Below are 19359 nucleotides of genomic sequence, written 5' to 3'. Positions count from 1 at the left end.
CAGCCAAGGGAGTATTAAAATCCTAGTAGGAAGAGATCTATTCTGCCCTCTATTTTGGCTCATGAAGACAGCCTTTAAAATAATACTTTTTTACTGTGAAAATATAGAATCTAGACAGTTAAACTATGTAAAAATGCTCTTTTATTCTGTGTGTATTACTTATTAGTTATGAGCAAGATATATTCATCCAAATTGAAAACCCAGTTGCATTTAAAAAAAACAACGGCAAATGGTCTTTACAAAATAATGAATACTTCCTCCCTTCCCCATGTACATAATAGTCAAGTTTATAAATTAACAGCTAATGGGACTTTCATTCTTTTGACTATATTCAGCATGCATTTGGTGTACTTTATCTCATTTTTACTAACATCATTTCTTCTAGATTTTTCCTGAATAATTTATTCTTAATTTTATCTCACTGAGAATTTTGGTATGTTATCTTAAATCGTTCCTTGCACAAGACAGTAAAAATACATAAATTAAACAAAGAAAAAGAAAAACAAAATAATCTCTCTATATCCAAATAGTATATACTTTCTAAAAATAGTATATACTTTCTGTAACTACTAGCTTACTGCAATTAGATTTTTATATATAGACTTTGAGTAGTTTTTCCTCAATGAAAGAATTCTGTCTCGAGCCCTTATATTGTCTCTTAATTGACAGCCTAGAACCCACGCTCATCCCACCTGAACCTCCCTTCTTCATGCTTCTGGATAGGAAATTGCCAGCAGGTTGGACAAATCTGTCCCTCAGCTATACCTGATTTGCCCTGAACAGTGTTGACCCATAGGATATTACACACACAAACAAAATTGAATTAGTTTCTAACCTTTGAAAATTAGAAATTTTCCACAAAAGTTCAGATTTGGTTTCTCTAGGAAAACTGGAAGACATGGACCCATTTCCCTGTTAGGCAACGGTGCTCTGGAGCTCCATGCTGGTTGCCCTGTAGGTGTGAAAAGGGCTCTTCCATTCACCTCGGTCTCCACCTGTCTCTGTTTTGCAGATGTTGAAACTGATGGTCAATTGCCATTAGCACCTTTCCTGCTTTTTTTATGCCCAGCACCTGTGTGACCCTGGACATCTGATAGTGTGACTGCTTAGATCTGCTTCATGAGAGCTTACTTGTACTGTGGCTAGTGCCACTGGGCATTAGTAGGGACTTATTGTAAACTATTAGGTGGGTGCAAAAATAATTGCAGTTTTTGCAATTATTTTTAACTTTTTAAACCGCAATTGCTTTTGCACCAACCTAAGACTTTGTAATATGTTTTCCATTCCAAATATGATATTTTCAACTAAAATAGTTTGTATTGCAGGCAGTCTCTTAGAGGAATAAATCTAATGGTTAGGAATTTCAGGTTCCATCCTCTGTGGAATAGACTGGGGTTAACAATCTCTTCGGATGCCATGCACTGGGTAATCTACTGTAACTGTTTACAATTTGATTCCCTTGATTTTCTATCAATTTGTCTCTGTTCTCAATTCACTCTGGTGTCCATCGATGAGTGCATACCCAGAGTACCTGTCCTTTACACACACTCCTTAATAAGCTGGTAACGATAACAGTGCCTACACTAAGGTACTGTTGACCAGACTGGCCAAAATTTCACTGGTTGGTAAGAAAAAATCTGCAATATGAAAGATGGTTTTAAATGTAGCTTTATGGCAGAATGGGTCAATTGGGAGAGTTCTGATGAACTATTATTTAAGAAATCGAGAACAAAGGAAGATTTAAGGCATTCAAAGAAATCCTTTTGTGTGAGTTTTGGAATCTTGCTTGGGATTATCATTGGTGTGGTAAAAATGAAAGATATACATTGACAATAGAGACCTTGAAAAAGATTCTTTCTGAAATGTTTAAAACCCCAGGTCCTATTTGAAATCTAGTGACTACCAGCAAAAAGTGTGCTTCGTTTGTATCTCAAGGGTACAGTACAGTGACTCAATGCCCCTAACATCAGTTTGTTTTCCATATAGTTGAATAGCAATTAAAATGTAGTCTGTGTTTAGGAAAGAGTTATAGTATGCATTATAAAACAAGGATAACTTTCCATTCTACAGTAAAGGAATCTCATTAACCTGTATGTTCCCATCATATTTATTAAGAGAATAGGCAATCAACGAGATATATCCAGTAGGTAGAATATTTTTGTTCACTTTTCTGTTTTGTAATTTTCATTGTTATGCAGGAGGGTGCCCTGAAGTCTCAAGTCTTCTGTTTTTTGGATAGTACTTAATGTTCTTGACTGCTCCAAATGGGCATCAAAAATTACTTTCAGTTTCAGAGGGTTTCAAATGCCACATAACTTTCTGTGAAGTGCAGAGTGTTTTAAGATCCAGAAGCCATAGTGCAGAAATGAGTATTCACACTCATTCACAATACTCTTTTTCCTCTTAAGTTGCTGTTTGACCTTGAAAAGTATGTGTATATTAAAATCAATATGTACACCATGCATCACCAGAATGAGCTTGTAGAGTCTAATACAGTGTGGTCTGGATAAGATGGTTGCTTTCCATTGTAATATAGGGTGAGAAAAATATTTGGTCAACCTAACTTGAGTTGTTTACTTGACTCAGAATAGAAATATAATATACAATGGATTATGCGAGTTAAAAAAGAATATTTCATAGTAATTGGCTGACACTTAAAAGATGGAATTCAGTGAAAGGCCATTAAATTTGTTTAATCATTATGACCTCAGTTTTGAGCAAAACAGATGTACCTTCTCTGTTTAAACTAATATAAAATTTTGAATCTTCATGTGCTCTTCCATAGTTTTAAGACTGATTTTGTTTTTCTTTTTATCATGACAAATCTCTTTATCAACAGCAAAAATGTGAAATTTTTATTTTCAGTAACACTATTTGGTTGTTTTAAATGCCCTGATGTGCATTAGGGACATCATTGCTCTCTGCCTGCCTAGGAAACCTAACGGGGGAAGTATTTTCAGTATTTTATAATCAAGACACATTCTAAATATTCTTTAATAAATATGATGTACCACATAACTCTGAGTTTACTCCACTAGAGAGGGAATTAAATTTGCTGATGCTTAAAAATACCAGATGATTGATAGATCATTTACACCTGACTACCTGCTAATGAATTCTCATTCACTACTTGTTTTATCTGGCTAAAATTATATTTAAATCACATTGCAAAATAACCAACAGCTCCAAAAGATATGGAAAGAAAAAAATAACAGAACTGTCAAAACTTTTAAATGTGAATTATTCTCTAAACTGTGAATTTTGTATTTCAGATAGATAGTTCTAAACCTTCTAGTAAATCTCATTAATAAACATGTTTGAGGTTCTAAGAAACATTTGTAGTTTACTTAATTACCTAAAGTTTACCTTTTACCATGAGTCTTTGGCATTATTAATGAATTATTATTATTATTTTTAATCTCTGGTAGTGACATGACAGAGGATGTACAGAACATTTATCGTTCAAGCAATATGGAAAGTCTAAGGTCCCATTTAACATTGAGATTCTGAATATCTAATGAATTCTTATGGGGGTATGTAAGTATTACTCTAGATGTTCACATGGGACATTTCCAGTTGAGCACGTATAGAGAGTAGAGGAGCTTGACCAAATCTTAAAAAAAAATTCTCACTTTCAGCGCTTCACACATATCTCCATACTGTCAGTGGGTTTACTGATGGCTTATTTTGTAGAGCTGAGTTGGATACAGTTTGATATTTGCATTAGTATTTGGTTTCACTCTAGTTATATTGGCCTACCAGCTTGGTCCCAAACAGGATAGAAATCCTTTTTTTTTTTTTTTGAAATTTGAAAGAGTGTCTAAGTTAACTTTTTAAATGAGAGTTAATACCATGGGTCAACAGATTTTCCCCCTGATAGAAAGGATAAACGGTAGCAGAAAATAGTTCCTTCAGTTTAGAAGCATTATTACATATTCCTAGAGAAACAGTTGTAATTCTTGGTAATTTTAATGTTTTTCAAATTTATTGTGAAATTACATATTTATAAGTGATCTATAGGGACTGGATTGGAAAACACTTAGTTCAGAAGAGGGGAGACATGGCTTTCTAAGCTCTGTTAGGGCAGATTCCATGTTTCATTAGTTCTTTTCATTCTTTTATGCCTTAGATAGAATAGGCACTTAGAAAATATTTTTGAATGAGTGAATTGTAACTGAAAGTATGTCGCATTTAAGAATTCTGGTATGCACAATAATTAAATTATCTCTGGGCAAATGGAGGACATAAGATAATTCATGCTGTTATTGAATGTTTTGTGTGTGTGTGTGTGAAAAGGAATTTTATTTTTCTAATGAAAAATTAGATCCTGAGATCTTCACTTTGGGAAGATTAACACATAGGAGTTAATGGCACTGACTCCTTTAGAACAGAGCAAAGCAGATGTGAAAAAGGATGCCTTTATAAAATTCATTCCCACCTGAGAGGCATCTGAGAACTCTAGTGAATAGGTGTTAAAGAAGAAAGGATAATAATGTAAAACATCATATAATCCCTGGGGAACCACACCCTGTCCCAACAATGTTGTTTAATAGAGCAAGTCTCTGGTGTGAAAAATTTTCAGCAATGCTTATTGATTTAGATAACTATCCTCTTGCACTATTCTTTGTTCCACATTTTTTTTTTTCCTGAGTATTCTGTTTTTCATGAAGAGCTGTTTATTGGACAGATGTTTTCTTATATCTGCCCATTCTTGCCTGAAAGGCAAAAACTGTTTCAGTAGCTATTAGCATATTGAGAAAACTTGGGTAATTCCACTCACTTCACATTAATTTACCCTTGTTGATTATTTGCTGTAATATGTTAAATAATTGCTCTTGAATGGGTCAAGTAAAGCAGTCATTCACCCATTTTGATTGCTATAAATATCTCTGAAGTCATCCAAATGTGCGCCCATATTATTCACAACTCTTCTAAGTCATTAATAAATATATTGAACACCTGTGCTGGCACTGATCCCTGAGGCACACCATTATTAACCTAATTGCACAGCTTCATGATATTTCATTTAACCTTGATTTTACTACCAAACTTTTTTCAAACCAAGACATTTTCAAATTAATGATAAACCTCTACCTTTTATCCTGTGGTTGCCATGACTCCATAATTGAATTTGCACATTAAAGAAGTTAGAATGAAATATCACTAGGCATTCATTTTTCTTAAAAGTTCAAGTAAGAAAATAGTTATACACTTTTGTTACCCAGTTGTTTTCACTGAAGTTCTGTTTGTCTACTTACTCTTCTTTTCATTGTTTGTTTTCATCAACTATTTTCAAAATGTTAGGGTGCAGAAACAATAATTCTATAATCATAGTATCGTGGTTTTGGATGTAGTTCTATCTTTTTGTGAGTCCCAACTCCTCAATACTATTTTATTGCTAACTGGTATCCCTACCAAATCAGAATCAGGGAAGAAAAAAGGAGATGGATTTCATTTTTGCTGACATTGGTATTCATCAGTGAATCCATTACAAGTGAAGAATCAGGTTTGTAACTTCTGGTTTATATCTGTTTTACGGAATATAGTTTTATCTAATGTTGGAGGTGGAAAGGACTTTGAAGATCACATGGTTAAATTTCCCTCATTTTTCAGGTAAAGAAGCAGAAGCCCAAAAGGTGAATTGACCTTGATGAAGGTCACAATGATCACAGCTGGGGTTTTGCTTTTCACTGTTGTTCATTCCATTGCAGCGGGATTTAGGTTTTTATCATCATTGTTTCCTACTATGGGTAATTACCTTTTTTTGTCTTAATTCTAAATTTTGAAATGAATCACTTTTTAAGCCTCTTTTAGACCATTACCTATATCCAATTTATATCTCTCACACACACACTGTCATGCGGGGCGGCCTGTGGGGTCTGTACTCCCACTCCCCACATAAGAACGCAGGATGTGGCTAGGCCAAAAAGGAACACCCACGCAGCCATAGGTAGGGGAGTCATACCACTATGGTCTCACTGGAGGCTGGGTTCACACGACGTGCCACCTGCAGTCTGCTTTGCTTCCAACCGACCAACTCTCCTCGACTCCCCTCAACTCCCTCTCCACCACAGCTGCGGCAGTTATATCAGTGGCCAGTGGCTCACTTGTTACAGGTGACGGCCAACCAGCCATAGCTGATGGCCATCCAATTACAGTTGATGGCCATTTACTACCTGAGCCAACACCTTTCCATGTGAGGCCGAGAGTCTGGAAACTGCACTCCTGTCTCTGTCCCCTCCCACATATATATGCTATTTACAGCATTTTTAGTTTTTCTTTTATTTATGTCATGAATCTATATCAGTCTTGAAAACAGGATTATAAGGCATATTATACAGAGGGTGACAAAAAATGTATATACATTTTAAGAAAGGAAAAAACTGTATTAAAATTGTAATACAATGAATGACGCTAGCATTCATTTGATTAATGCTATATTTTGAGTGAATCATACTACACATTGCTACCATAATTCAATTCAACTTTGAAAAGTAATACATGTCTTAAAATGTGTACATTTTTTGGCACCTGTGGTATATGTTGATTTCCCAAAATTACTTTCAAGTGATTAAGCAGATTTATTTGAACTGTATACTAAATAATACTGAGTTTTTCTATAATGTTAACTGTTTCCTTTATGTAAATGTTAGTATCACTTGCTCTAAGACTCTCAAATCCAACCAAATTTCCTCATAAGCATTTGAGCTATTTTGGAGAGTATAAAGAAAAGGATCTACATGTGAGAATGGCCCTTTTATAAAAATTCAGGGAAGGAAGCCAAGCTCATTACTAATGTTGGTCCCCAGCCTTTCTGCTTTCTGAGGGAGGCATTATCAGAGAAGCTTCTGTGGTTATCTACTTTAAGTTTTCATTTTAATTTAAGAGTAGCATTTCAAAAGCGTTGAAATGTTCTTCATCTTTATTGGAGATTACCATTCAAATCAAATGGTCAGTGTTCTATCATGTGGATGAATCACTCATTGGAAGAATTATAAGCACCTTTAAGGTGCATTATGCATTTCAGGTTCATGATTCATCTGCTTTGGGGAAAATTATTATTATCATTATTATTATTAATCAGTTTCAGGTGTACAAAACAATGTAATAGTTAGACATTTATTTAACCCCTCACGAAGTGATAAACCCCCTCCCCCAATCTACTACCCCCTGACATCGTATATAGCTGTTACAGTTCCACTGACTCTATTCCTTATGCTGTACACCACATCCTTTAAATATATATATATATATATATGTATGATTATAGTTGACATTTATTATTATTCAGCTTCAGCTTCAGGTGTACAGAGCAGTGATCAGGCAGGTACACCATCCATGATCTTTGAAGTGGTCTCCCTAATAAGACAAGTGCCCATCTGCTACCCTACAAAATCTTTACAAGATTATTGATTATGTTCCCCAAAACGTCTTTCATATCCCCGTGGCAATCTTGTGGTTACTGATTGTGCTTTCAATTCCCCTCACCTTCTCCCTCATCTCCACGCCTCCTCTGATCTAGTAATGCTCAGTTTTTTCTTTATATCTCTGAGACTGTTTCTGATTAGTTTGTTCATTTATTCTATTCTTTAGATTCCACATATAAGTGAGATCATACGGTATTTGTCTTTCTCTGTCTGACTTATTTCACTTAACATAATGTTCTCTAGGCCATCCATATCGTTGCAAATGGTAAGACTTCATTCTTCTTTATGGCTGAGTAATACTCCATTGTATAAATGTACCACAGTTTCTTAATCCAGTCATCTACTAATGGGCATTTCATTGTTTCCATGTCTTGGCTATTGTAAATAGTGCTGCAATAGACATAGGGGTGCATACATTTTTTCGAATTGGCTCTTTGGATTTCTCTGGATAGATATACCCAAGAGTGGAATTACTGAGTCATAAGGTAGTTCCATTTTCAGTTTTTTGAGATACCTCCATACTCTTTTCCATAGTGGCTGCACCAATCTGCAATCCCACCAACAGTGCACGAGGGTTCCCTTTTCTCCACATCCTCACTAGGACTTGTTATTTGTTGATTTATCGATGATAGCCATTCTGACCGGAGTGAGGTGGTATCTCATTGTGGTTTTTATTTTGCATTTCTTTAATGATTAGTGAAGTTGAACATTTTTTCATACATCTGTTTGCCATCTGTATGTCCTTTTAAGAAAAATGTCTTCCCATGTCCTCTGCCCCTTTTTTAATTGGATTGTTTGTTTTTTTGTTGTTGAGTTGAATGACTTTTTTGATAAATTTTGGAAATTAACTCCTTATCAGATATATCATTAACAAATGTCTTCTCCCATTCAGTAGGCTCCCTTTATGTTTTATTGATGTTTCCTTAGCTGTGAAAAAACTTTTCAGTTTGGCATAATCCCATATATTTATTTTTTCTCTTACTTCCCTTGCCTCAGGGGAAATATCAGTAAAAATATTACTAAGGGTAATGTCTGCAAATTTACTTCCAATATTTTCTTGTAGGAGTTTTATGGTTACAGATCTTACATTTAAGTCTTTAATACATTTTGAATTTATTCTTGTATATGGCATAAGGAGGTGGTCCAGCTTCATTTTTTTGCATATGTCTGTCCAGGCTTCCCAGCACCATTTATTGAACAGACTGTCTTTACCCCAATGTAAATTCTTGCTTCCATTGTCGTAGATTAAATGACCTTATATGCATGGATTTATTTCTGTGCTCTTTATTTTGTTCCATTGATCTATGTGTCTGTTTTTATGCCAGTACAATGCAGTTTTGATTACTATAACCTTGTACTATGATTTGATGTCAGGTCTTGTGATACCTCCCACTTTATTCTTGTTTTTCAAGCTTGCCATGGCTATTTGGGATCTTTTATGGTTCCATATAAATTTTAAGATTGTATGTTCTATTTCTGTGAAAAATGTCTTTAGCAGTTTGATAGGAATTATGTTGAATCTGTATATTGCCTGAGGCAGTATGGACATTTTAACTATTTAATTCTTCCTATCCATGACCATGATATGTGTTTCCATTTATTTGTATTTTCTTTAATTTCTCTCTTCAGCATCTTATAATTTTCTGAGTACAGGTCTTTTACTTCTTTGGTTGAATTTATTCCTAAGTATTTTATAGCTTTTGAAGCAATTGTACATGGGACTGTTTTCTTAATTTCTCCTTCTGGTAATTTATTATGCAAATGCAACTGATTTCTGAATATTAATTTTGTACTCTGCCACTTTACTAAATCCATGTATCAGTTCTAATAGTTTTTGGTGGAGTCTTTGGAGTTCTCTCTATATAGTATCATGTCATCTGCATATAATAACAATTTTACTTCCTCCTTACCAATTTGGATGCCTTTTATTTATTTTTCTTTCTGATTGCTGTGGCTAGAATTTCCAGAACTAGGTTGAATAAAAGTGGAGAAAGTGGGCAACCTTGTCTTGTTCCTGATGTTAAGACGGATGGTTTTAGCTTGGGGAAAAGTATTATTTTTCTGGCACATGTTCAAATGATATAATTTAATACATTTATAACAAATTATTAAACCATTGCAGCAAATGAAATTAATACGGGTGGGCGGGAGATGCAAAAAAAAAAAAAAAAAAAAAAAAAAAGAGAGAGAGAAATTAATATAACTCCAGGAGTTACACCTAGGGAATAGTTGACTCATCTGGTTGGATCTGGTTCATTGTTCTTTAACATGCTAGGAGAAGAAAAAAAGAAAAGCATAACTATTTAAATTTTTCTTGTCAAATACCTATGAAGCACATGAATACTGAGCAGGAATGTAACTTACAAAATAATGTAAAGGGGTAAGCAGAAAGGATTAAATTGATAATGTTCTCTAGAGGTGTTTACTTGAATGTTTTGACTCAGAAAGTATCAGATGGAATGTTATTACAAAACAACTAAAGGAGCAGCTCTGTCTTAAAAAAGACAGAAGATCCAGTTTTTGTTTCTTTCTCACCCCGTTAACTCTGTTTCTTATCATAGAGTTCTTTAAAAGTATTGGTGTAAATCTGTTACTGAAAAAAGTGACATCTACAGCTTGCTTCTTGAATCTACCTTATTTCTCCCGTGGCCATTTTCATGAGTGATCATAATTGTCTCATTTGCACTCTAGTCAGAGTAATTGTTTCTACGAGGCCTTTGGGTGAGGCATTAATAGGTGGTTTGCCGTAATCTTGGAGTTAGTCAAATATCAGACCAGAGATGGAGTTTATAGCGTGTATGGATCAAAGTTGCTCCCAGACATGTGGTCTGGGTTCTTTGTGAGATAACTATGAGGTTCTGAACTGATACATATAGAGTCCTTCAAGTCAAGTTATTGTAGCTTCTGGGATATATCATCTAATTTCTGGGTACCCATATTTAATTTCTCTAGACTCAGATCTCCCTTTGGGATCTCCTTGATCAGTGTTGACCCAAAACTACATTATACTCCATAGGACTACATTTCAGACCTGAATCAAAATCTGAGATTTTCAGAAAATGGGCAATTGAAGTACACTCTTCAGGGCTGATTCTTCACAGAGAAAAGCCAAGAAAAAGTGGTATCTCTATCCACGCCCCCCAATACCCACCCATACAACACTGAGAGCCACAGCTGTGCTAAGTTACTAAGATAGTATGTTACAACTTTAAGTATTTAGGATTAGAAAAAAATTAAGAACCATTAATCCAAATTTCTTACCCAGTTTTATGTATGTGCTGGTAGTAATTTAGTTCCAATTGCATCCATATTTATAGTATAACAAAACTTAATGGTATCAAGAAAAACAAGAAAAAAGCCTATGGAGATTCTGGAATAGATATATTTTGTATGAACTAGTCTTAATAATTTACTTAAATAAGATTTTTACTTATATTTTTATGTCGCACCGGCTCATAAATTCATTTTACTCTGTTTATGAAGAAGCTCTCGGTTTTTACAATGGTTATACACTTTAAACAGAATTGAAATGTAATTCAGAACTTTGCATGTAATTTAAAACTATGAATGTAGAAGCCTTATATTCCAAAATTTTAACTTATTAAGCATATTGGTTATAGATATATAGTTAGTACATTTATCCATTTAATTTTTCTCTAATTCTCAAAGAAAGCTTGAGAAATGGGAATTACATAATAATTGGGAACATAATGCAGTATTTTGATATACATCTTCTTGATTTTACTTTGCTTCCATCTGATATCTTTTCTCTGACTTTAAAAGTAATGGGGCAATAGACATTAACTAAAGATGGGATTTGCATGCCAAGTAAGAATTATCATATTTTAAATTTGTCTTTATTGCATGCTTCACAAATCTGGCAGTTGGACTAAAGTCTAACCATATAAATACACATGAAATGTTATATGTGAATGAGTTCATAAATTGTTATGGATGAAATATTATTTTATTTTCCTTTTACATGAGTTTTTTATGGACTATGACTAAAGTTAATCACGATTACACTTCAGGTAAAATATAAAAGATACATTCATTTTAAATCTCAATTTTGGAGATTTTGTTTGTATTTATTTTGTAGTTTATTGTATCTCAAACCTACATTTTAAGTTTCAGAATTTAACTCACATATTAACCCAATTCGCTGAATGTAAGTGGAAGGAGACACTTTAAATAGTATCACTAAATTATGTTTAAGATATTTTTATATGGATAAACTTGGATGTACTTGAAAAAATTTGCCTCCTTTCAATTTGGGGTTGATATTAGAGGGGTAGATGGGCAGCTCACAAGAGGGGTTTAGGCTGTCAAGGAAAGTAGAGGAATAGATATTTGGAAAGTAATCATAATGGGTTATGATCTATAAACGATAATTATGTTAACTCTAAGTGTTAATTATACAAGGTAAAATATAATATTAGAAAAAAGTTAAGAGCTACTTAACTACAGACTTTTGGCTTACATCCTATAGAGGTAAGAAAGTTCTTTTTAAAAAAATTGTTGAGAACTTCATTTTTAACCCTAGTGAGCTCTTTTGAAAATATACTTTGTTGTTTTAATCCAGCAGCTGATAACACTTTTCTACTAATGGAAGATATCGAGATGTATGGCCTGCTTTGCTTAGTGATCTTTATATATGAAGAACAATGTAGGAGAGAAAGAGTGTGGGGTGTGAGTGTGTGTATATATATATATCTGTAAGTTTTTTAAATAGCTGATAAGTAAGATGCAAATTAAGGAATTGAAAATCTATAGATGATGCAATGAGAAATAATGAAAGTGGGCATGAATGCTAAAAAGAAAAAAATGAGCATTCCAAAGGTCATATTATACCAGCGTTGCAATACGAATAAAAAAAATGCTTTTATAGTAGCAACTCTGGTTTATTTGCTCACATATATATTTTTGCTTACCCCCAAATACGTTGAGACTGCTTATAACAAAAGACATATGAAATAAAATGAGCAAGTAGGATGACAAAGAGGATATAAACAATATAAAAAAGGAGAGAAAGCCAGAACAGTCAACAGGAAAGTTAACCTGGTTACCATGTTATCAAGTGTTACCCATTGCTGGGTTCCTGAGCTGAGATATGAAGACAGGATGTGTTACAGGGCTCTAGCATTTATTGCAGACAAGTACAACCACTTCTCAGGGAGAATTTTTTCTGGACCTAGCTCTGAAACACTTTTCTCATGTGTCCTTTTAAAAATTGTTTCATAATGTGATGGCTGTTTTCCTCGACGGTAGTTCCAATTAAATGTAGAAGCATATCTCCAAAGGCTTTTTCTGATATGAACATGTACATGTTGAGAGCAGAGTCAAGGATATATGTAGTATGTTATGCAGCAAAATAGAAAAAAATGTTGCATGTCTAGAAAAGATAAAATTGATTTCAGGGTTAGAGATAAAACATCGAAGGGAAATATTCCTCTTTGGTCTAAAGAAATTAAGAAATGTGATGAAACAACTCTTCATGCCTTGATTCTTAAGACCCAACATTCCTTCTCTTTGAAGTGCAAATCAGCCTCCATTAAATTCTCTTCCTTTACCTGCTCTGTTTCCCTCTATCTCAGAAAGAAAACGAGGTAAACTTGACTTAGTAAGTGCTGACAGGATTCATTCTATAGCGATTATACAAAAATATTATGCATCTACTTAAAATTCAGATTTCAGTCTCCAGTTGTATAAACTTAAGGAATGGATCAATTGTTCCAGGGAAAAGGGCAGAAAATTTAAACAGCAAACAAGAGAAAAGAATCAAGTCAGTTAAAACATTTTAATTACACCCTAAGCAAAAAGAAGTTAAGGAAAAGCCTGGGAAAGAATAAATTTTTGGGGAAGCATATGATTGTAGATCAGGTATGAAATAAGATAATTATAAAATATCTATAATATACTGGAAAGGATATAAAATGAAGGTATATTATCATAATTACCAGTTATAAATAAATCAGTTTATATTTCCATTGAAAGAGCAATCAGACAACATCTATTCAAAGTGTGAATGATTCAGTTAATAGCTTTTCATGCCTCATTTATGACATTTGTTTTTAGGGAGATAAAAATACTGAAGTGATTCAAATACACTCTGCTGGATTGACTTGCACATAATTTATTACTGACTGGTACTTTTATTTCTAAATGACAATTCCCCCACCCCTCTCAATGAAATAGCTTAAATGCTAGATGCTTCAGGGTTTTCTTTGGTTTTTCTTATCATTTAGGAATTTCAGGGTTTTCCTTATCATTTAGGAATTTCATCATCAGGAGCAGGTGAATAGTGTGGATACTTTTCATTTATTAGAAAATTATAATGGTATTTCTGATAAAATTGGTATGCTGTCCGGGATACCATGACTCGGGAGAAGTGAAAATGTTCTAGTGGATTTCTTTTTATCCTACTATCCTACTTACAGTAACCACATGTAAATACACTCCAAGGGATGACTTCCTACCACATACTGGTTTGAGAAAAAAATAATTTTAAGAGATATTTTAATTTTTTTTTTTCTTTTTTAGCAATTCTCATTAACAAAGCTTCTGGATCTTTCATAGAATACCACACGTACAGTCATGTGAAGCCAAGTCTGATAATTCAAGGGATTTGTGGTAGTGCTAATATCTAGCCACAAGCAAAGAACCGCTTTTATGAAAAGTGTCAAAGGATCTTTTTTAAAGGGAAGCTTTGAGCCTTATCTGAATTTTTTTAAGCTCTGGGATATTCAGTTTATTGAAAAAGGAATTACTTTGGAACCTGTATTTGGTTGTGTGGGCTGGTACTGAGTTAAATATGGTTATATTTACACTTTTTGGTGAGCTACTGTAATAGAGCTATATATAATATTATATAATTGAAAATTTACATTGCAAGGTAAATTAATATAAGCTTTTCCTCTCTAAGGCTTGTCATGCTTCCTCACTATGTCAGCACATAAATATATATCAGATATCATTCAAACAAGAGGTGGAGAAAAGGAAAGGAAGAAGACATAGACATGGAGAAGGAGAGTATAATAAACAGAATTGTTTGTTAATCTCCTTGTGGCTTATTTAGACCCTGAAACGAAAAGTAAACTTCCTTGCTTACTTTTCTACCAAAGTCACCTATGCTATCTCCTAATGGAATGGAGAAGTTTAATATACTTTTATGTTAAATAATTCAAAGGAATGATTATTTACATCAACTCTTAGAATTATATCATTATAAGTTTACTGTTAACTTTTATTCCAATTTTAGCCTGTTTCCGCCCTTTTCCTCATTTTCTTGTCCTATTTATTTTAGTAAACGTTTTCAGGGCAAGATTTTTTTGGGGAATGAATTTATAGCAAATTTAATATGCAATGGGAAATTCAATAGCAATAATAAAATGTAACCTGTCTCCTAGTGACCACTAACTTAAAATACTTAATTATGCAGATCATTTAATCCATACATTGTCACTAGTCCTTTTCTAAGTAGATGGGATACAAACCTGAAAAGGAATGGTAGAGATCACAAACCTTTGTATTTTTGCTAGCTTTATACTCCATGAACCTGGAATATCCAATCAGAAGATGGAGTTCTAAACAGTACTTCTCAGAGACTTTCTGGAGTTTGTCCAATTATTTTCTGTCACCATTCCATCCTGTTCCCAATGTGCTCAGGAACATAAATGTCAGTATTTCACACTAATCCTAACAGTCTCAGAGCCCCATGAAATAAAAAGCACATTACTGTGCTTTGTAATCCAACTGGAGTTTCTCAGATTTTGCTGTCTCTTAAGAGGAATTAAGGGCAGTCATGAAACTTCAAAACCCTAAAAGCTGTTATTTTATAGTCACTAACAAATTGTAGTCCATACATATGCAACATTTTGAAGATAACATTCAAAGCATTCTCATTAAAGATGTTTTAGGTATTTAATATAATAGAAAACATTGCAGTCTAATGAATTCAGTTTTACAGGCTCATTTCCTACCATATAACATGGGCCACACTATAGATAATTATCTAGAATGAAATTTTATATGTATTTTATTTGTGAAGAATAGTTGTTTGAATATAATACACGTTCCATATATTGGAGATTCTCATGGCTGCTGCCTCTGACATACTGTACCCTGTTCATCACCCACAAGAGTATTTTAAGAGCAGGACATTATGACACAATTCCCTTAGTAGTCATTAAAATCACATTATTCATGATGAGTTCTCTTCATGTTAATATCGATATGTTCTGAAGTTCTAAAATTAAAATATATTCTTTTTCCTAAGTGGGAAGATGAGAAGATTATGCCTTCAACTAGCTAATGAATTTGCTTCTACTGTTTTGTCTCAGCATAACACAATGTATATTCTTGAAAATTTAATAAGAAATTGCCTTCAGTATGAAACAATGGAATCCTTTGGTATTAATAGTATTTTTATAAAGAGAAGTGTTTGCTAAGGAAGAAAAGGACATACTGGGGTGCCAAAAAAATGTATACAAATGGACACTTTGGTCAACGTCGGTCAAGCAGTAGTTCACCGTAATCAGAAGTGTCTGGACAGTGATGGTAGCCACTTTGAGCACCTCTTGTAATTGCCGAAGTCAAAGGTGACTTGTATTCATCTTTTGTTATCGGTATATATTGAGTACTACAATTTTAATGCAGTTTTTTCCTTTCTTAAAATGTGTATACATTTTTTTTTTGGCACCCTCTGTATTTAAAGAAGTGAAGAGTTGATACTGAACAGCTACCAGAGCAATATGGCTTAATGCTGTGTCAGCATTAATATGGCTTAATGATGTGACCACCTAACTGAAAGTTTTTCACTTTCTTAAAGAATCATTTCATAGTAGTAGAATAAAGTACAAAGACTCTCTATGGATAACCTAATATCCATTTACTTTAATATCAGTCATGTCATAACCAGTGATTGGTGAAAATTTAAACTGTACAGGCAAATACATTTCTTCCACATTTTTCACATATTCCTGAGGTCAGAACTGCAATACAGGGTTTTTGACACTCAAAGATTAGATTTGCATGGGACATGTTAAAAGCAATACAAAACAAAAACAACTTGTGACAATCCATTACAATTTATTTATTACCTATTATTTATTTAATAAAATTGCATATGTCCTGTATTTATCATGGAATGGCTAAATCGAGTGCTTTTGATTTGAGGATTAAGTTGAGAAGATTGTGGAAGGAGAAAATTTAAAAAAAAAAAAGTCTTCTTTAACATTTATAGATGGAAAGAAACTCAGTAGCTAGCTATCTGAGCAAAATACCAGACTCAGAAACTATTAGAGTTCTAGATTTCTAGAAGCGAATATCATTAGATATCTAAAATACTTCCAAACTGTAGTTAGGAGTCGGGGAGTGGAGCTTCCAGGACAGGTGTGAGTTATGTGACTGGCAAACTTTAGAATCCATGGTCTCAAATGGCATTTACTCTGAGGACTTTTCTGATTTTCTTCCTGCAAAATTAATCACTCACCCTTTCAATCCTACAGCATCATTCATATCATTTTTAGAAATATCTCATTGAATTACAGTTGTTTATTCACTTTTAACCATTTGATCACTTTATAATCTATCTCAGTTCTTGGCACATTATAGTAAAAGATGAATAAGTGAATGAATTCTTATTTAATTGAATTTAGTTAATCCAAATTATTGTGGATATAACATAAAAGATAAGCACTATACAAAAGAAAAGACATACTGAATAAATACCGGTGAATGAAAATTTGTAACTATCAACTGAACACAGAGCTAGCTGCAAGTTAATAATATAAATGATGAGCAAAATTTGATGGAAGAGAACATTACTTATCCATGTTTGACTGTACTTTGAAAAAAATAACAGCTTTATTGACAATTGTCTGTACTTTTAAGATAGGAATAATCCTGCATATTACGTTAAATTTTGATGTGTTCATAAAATTTTACTGAAGTGAAAAATAATATTGACTAAATATGAGTTCTACTAGTGGGTCTGTTTTCTACTACCAAAGTTATTTTGATCATGGATTTAATCATATTCTACTTTAGTTTTCTTTTTTATTTGTAACATGTAGATATCAAAAGGAGTTTTGTTTTTATTCTTTGGGATAAAAGTTTGGTTGGTTTTCACAAATATTAACATAAAGACTGAAAAGGTTGATAAGTCAGTCAGTCAAGCTAGAGGCCATTTTTTTCACCTGATATCAAACAGTAACTTGACTGAGCAGTTAAAATTAATAGCTCTGGGTGGTGAGCACACAATGCAATATGCAGATGATGTATTATAAAATTGTACACTGGAAACCTATGTCATTTTAGTAACCAATGTTACCCCAGTAAATTAAAAGAAGTAACTTCTAAGAAATAATTCACATAATTATTTTAAATTACCGTGTTTCCCCGAAAATAAGACCTAGTCGATCATCAGCTCTAATGCGTCTTTTGGAGCAAAAAGTAATATAAGACCCGGTCTTATTTCACTATAATATAAGACCGGGTCTTATATAATATAATATAAGACCGAGTATAATATAATATAATATAATATAATATAATATAATATAATATAGTATAGTATAGTATAGTATAGTATAGTATAATATAATACTGGGTCTTATATTAATTTTTGCTCCAAAAGATGCAATAGAGCTGAGGGTCCAGCTAGGTCTTATTTTCAGGGAAACAGGGTAACTGGGTTGTTTGAATCAGTCTTCAAATGTTTTTTGAAAATTTTATTAAAAACAACATAATATTTTCCACAAATGATTCGTATGATTTACCCCCACCAAAGAAAGAGAAAACACATGAATAAATAGGAATATAAAGAGAAACAGAGTTGAGAAAAAGGTGGGAAATATTTATGCCCCTATAGAAAGGCCAAAGGTTTGTTGTGGCCAGAGTAAAATTTGACTCTGAACTTTTAGGCAATCAGGACAGAAATTGAGGTTGGTATTTCTTTGCCAGGCATACATGAATCTAACAAATGCTATTGGAATAATAGATGTCCATAAATAAAAACATAATATCCTTTCTTCACTTCCCTGTCCTCTTCCTTTTGCCCCTCTGAATACTGCTAAGTTCTATCTCAGTTCTCACCTCTGTCCATTATTCCCAGGAATTCTACTAACATTGATTCAACGTTGATATCATTTTTTGATTGCTGTGTGTACTTGTAGGTATTCATTTTAGCTTGGAATTTTTTTCTGGATGTTTTCTCTTTGCTAAGACTGTATGCTCCTTGAGAACAGGGACTATATCATATACTCTTTTGTAAATCTCAAAGATATTTACTTTTCACTGGATATATATTAGGTATGTAATAAAGCTATCCATTCTATTGATAAAATGGCTTTAGTTGTATGTAGCCTTAACTGAATAGACTTTTAAACTTAAGAGCTGGGCTTATGAAGTGGACCTGAAATGTGCAGTTAGTAGGGGTCACTTTGTTAGTATATCTATTATCTGGATTTGGATTCTTGCTTCACAATTTAGTAGCTGTGTGTTATATAATCACTTTGAACATCATTTTTCTTATTTTCTTAAGGGGATAACAGTAGTACTTAATTCACAGTATTATAATTAATCCTATTAACCAGATTAGTAAATATTAAGTGAATTAATACATGTAAAATGCTTAGGAAGTAGCATTCATTAAATGTTATTTTGTCTTAAAGTACTACCGTGTTTCCCCGAAAGTGAGACAGGGTCTTATATTAATTTTTGCTCCAAAAGACACATTAGGGCTTTTGTTTGGGAGACGTCATCCTGAAAAATCATGCTAGGGCTTATTTTCCAGTTAGGTCTTATTTTCGGGGAAACACGGTCAGTATTGCCATTTTTTTCTTCTTCTGGAGATAAATTGAAATTCCTCTGGTGACAATTATAGAACACAAACAATTGACTGAGGTTCGTCATCAGAAAGAGAAAGTATATG

The 19359-nt window shown here is 33.3% G+C and overlaps 1 protein-coding gene across 5 annotated transcripts in view; it reads left to right on the top strand.

Annotated features, from left to right (window-relative positions):
- The window catches only part of CTNNA3 (catenin alpha 3), a 1442547-nt gene that overhangs the window by 384189 nt on the left and 1038999 nt on the right, over positions 1-19359 (top strand). The window lies entirely within an intron of this gene.

The sequence above is a fragment of the Rhinolophus sinicus genome, linkage group LG07 (assembly GCF_036562045.2).
Source record: "Rhinolophus sinicus isolate RSC01 linkage group LG07, ASM3656204v1, whole genome shotgun sequence".
Taxonomy (NCBI): Eukaryota; Metazoa; Chordata; class Mammalia; order Chiroptera; family Rhinolophidae; genus Rhinolophus; species Rhinolophus sinicus.
The sequence above is the reverse complement of the archived record's forward strand: the minus strand, read 5'-3'. Positions and strand labels throughout refer to the sequence as shown.